Here is a 3869-nt window from a genome sequence, read left to right on the forward strand (position 1 = left end):
ATTAGTGAGTAAGGATATAATTTTGCATACAAAATGCTTCAGATTATGTTCAACGGAACACAAATAACTTTTTTATAACCATTACTATTTGTTAAAGTTGAAGAAAATGATATATATATATATATATATGTAATAGGTTGTGACTTTTCATCACTCGTATTAATGGGTATAATGTTTCATTCACAAACCAAGAGTCTAAGACAAAAATATCACAAGAACAGTATATTAACCGTTAACTTAATTATTGATAAATTAATATTAATATATTAAATTTGTTAATATCCTTTATGAGTTGTGGAGCATGCTTCATTGCTTCCAGATATGGATGACAGAATATCCGCAATAAGGGGTTCAATACGGATCTGCAAAATTCTTAGGATCGGAGATGGAAATTCACTCCTACAATAAATAAGAGCGAGAATGGAAGTAGAGATATTCGTCTTACGGGGGTTTAGGAAATTTCTACGAAGATAAAATTTGCTAAAATATTCTCACATATATATAAAATTACGGAAATAATTGATAACAAAAAAAAATCAGTAAAAAAACAGTCATAATTTATCTTATTTAGTATTTATTAATTATTGCGATAATTAATGAATGCTAAATAAGGCAAGTTCTGGCTGCTTTTCTTTGTCTCCTTAGCATTATAAATTGTCATATTAGATATTTAATATTTGTATTAGATTATATATGTTAAATTGTGTTTGAAATTTTGAATTGTTGTGTATTATCTTATGTTAAACTTTGTTGCGTTCTCGAAGGATTGTGTTATGTGTCGTGTGTTAAATTTTTTTAAAAAATTCTTAAAGATAATAACCATAGTTACCTTATGTATCTACCATCCCTGTAGAGACAATTAAATAAAGACTCGTAAGTCGTAACAAGAATAATGTGAAAATAAAAAACATTTTTATAAACAGGAACGAGTGACGGAAGAAAAATACTTACCCTAAAGATACCCATTATTATCTCTACTTCCAGATCAAGTGCATCAATGACAAGAGGTGGTGTCTAATAAGGTCAGTGGTGGTCATGACCACCAATTTCTGCCCTCCAGACAACGTCCTCGTTAACAACACTACTTGTGTACTACATACATACATACAATTATTCAGTTTTTTTTGTCAACCGTCTCTTTGTATTATTATTATCATTATAGGGTACCATGCCAAAAGAGAGGAGGCACGAGGTTCACCACCAACGACCAGGCATACTTCAACTTAGTACTAATCAGCAATGTTGGAGGTGCAGGCAATGTGCACGCCGTCTCAATCAAATCTCCAAGACCGATTCGCAACTCATGCCAAAGAATTGGTAGCAAATTGGAATTAGGATTTGTGGTTTATGATAAACACTTGTCATGTCACGTTTTATGTTTGCCATCTCATTAAATTTATTATCAACTCAACATTTTTTAATAACAGAAAGAAAGTTACTTGACGAATAATTACTTTTGTCAGATTTAACTATTTATAGAGGATTTTTTATAGTTTATATCTTTTGAAATTATTTTATTAGTAATAAAATTTTTTAAGTATTATTTTAATAAGAGTTAAGTACTGAAATCGTTCCTAAGATTTGGGATGAAAATCAAAATTGTCTCTGACTTTTTTTTGTTATTAAAATCATCCTCAACATTACAAAATATTATAAAGTCGTCATTTTCCACTTTAATTTTATTTTTTTTACCATATTACCCTTCATTATTAATAAAAATAAGAGTGAATATCCCATCTGACCCCTGTCCCTTCCCCTCCCGTAACTCCCTCACTCCCTCACTCACCCTCCCGTAACCCCCTCAACCCACTCCCTCACCCCTCACCCCTCACTCCCTCACTTACCCAATCTCCTTCCACCTCCTCCCTCTCCCTCACCCATCACTCCCTCACCCCACTCCCTCACTTACCCAATCTCCTTCCACCTCCTTCCTCTCCCTCACCTAATCACCACTGCCATCATAGCCATTCATTACTCATAACAAAACAAATTAACAACAACATTCACAAAACAAAATAAATCAACAAAAAAATCAGAAGTAGAAGAAGCATAACAATTTCAATAATCACATCAATTTCAATAAACAATAATTCAATAATCATCAACTACAATTTCAGTTTTCAAATCCAAAAGTTCAATAATCATCAAGTTACAATTTCAGAAATAGAAGTTCAAGCAGAGCAGAGGAAGAAGCAGAGGCAGTCACAGAAGAAGCAAAATCCTTCTTCATCACCACTAACCCAATGACCCCCAATTCCCTTCTTCATCACCAAAATAAATAAAAAATTCAGAAACAACATCAATCACAAAATAATCACAAAATTAACAACAATCCATCGTCAATCATGTATATGTTCTTCAAAAATTAAAAAAAGAAAAATAGGAAGAACACAGGGGCGGCGCGCGGGTTGGACGTAGGGAAGGCGTCAGGTTGGACGTAGGGGCGGCCGCGGGTGCACCTCCGAGGCAGTGGGGTGAGGGGGTAAGGGAGTGATAATTTAATTTTCTAAAATTAGTAAAATAATAAAAAAAACATTAATTGCTATTCAATTTATAATTTTTATCATATATAATTTATATACTTTTAATTTAAAAGTGATTAACTCTTTTTTTTATCACTTTATTAACTTTCTTATTTTAAAAGAGTTTATTTAATCTTTTAAAAAAAATGGTCCAATGAGAGAATTAAATTTTCAGTCAATAATTAGTCAACAAAAAATTAAATTCAAACATAAGTGAGTTAGTAAATTTACAAATTTTTGGGATGTAAAGAATTTCCTATTTTTATTAAACAAACACTCCACTTAGTTAATTAATTAAATGATTATAACAGTCAACAATAAAGTCGTTGCATCAGGCATATATATATATAAAATTATAAATGGTTCTGACAATTATTTTAAAAGACAACAAAGTTTTTAATAAAAAAAATTTGATTTCTAATCTTTATTTTTATGAGACTGATTAACTCTTCTGTTAATATTTTTTATCATTGACACATGAGCTAATCAGTCTCATAAAAATAAAGATCGGGGATCAAAAAAGGTATTTTTTTTTATTTGAGAGCCTCGTAGTCCTTTCAAAAGAATTATCAGGAATTGAGTTGGGTATTCACTCTATATATGTGTGTGTTAGTACAAAATTTCGACTAATAATAAAATTCGACCATAATAAAAAAAAAAGCGTCGATTGTGCTATGCATGACACAGGTCGAGTCGGAAAAAAAGTAGAGGTCGAAATTTATTAATATGTGAAAAATCATTTTAGCTCGTGATAAATAAAGAATGTGAAAAAATACTTTGTGATCAAGATAAAAGTAAAGATGTGAAATGTTCACCTTGAAGAACAAAATTCTTCATAGTCAAGGTAAGGTCGTGAGTGGTAAGAGTCTGAGAAAAAGAAAAAATTAGATCGTAAAAAGAGAAAAATATTCTGTAATCCACTTTTGTGATCTATAAATAGAAAAAACTTTATTTTAAATATTTTATCATCGCACAAAATTCTGCAAAATCCAAGTCACATTGACACTAAAAAGAACTAGAGTGCAAGTGCATGTAAATGTTTATCCCTCAACTTTCAATTTATTTTACTTTTTTTTTCTTTGAGTATTTTATTTTTCTTTTCTTCAAGCATTTTACTTTTTTTTATTCTGAATTTTATCTATTTTAAGTTTCATTTATTTTTTTGTGTTTCATTTATTATTGTCGTTTACATTATTTGACTCAATTTTTATGTACGAATAATTATTCGACACATACATTAAATAAATTTTGAATTGAGTTCATTCTCTTAAAAAGAGTATATGCTCTTTTAAAAAATTTGGATACAAGTTTGATTTGACATTCTGTCAAAATTACTAAAAATAAAGT

This window comes from Arachis ipaensis, chromosome B03 (assembly GCF_000816755.2).
Source record: "Arachis ipaensis cultivar K30076 chromosome B03, Araip1.1, whole genome shotgun sequence".
Lineage (NCBI taxonomy): Eukaryota > Viridiplantae > Streptophyta > Magnoliopsida > Fabales > Fabaceae > Arachis > Arachis ipaensis.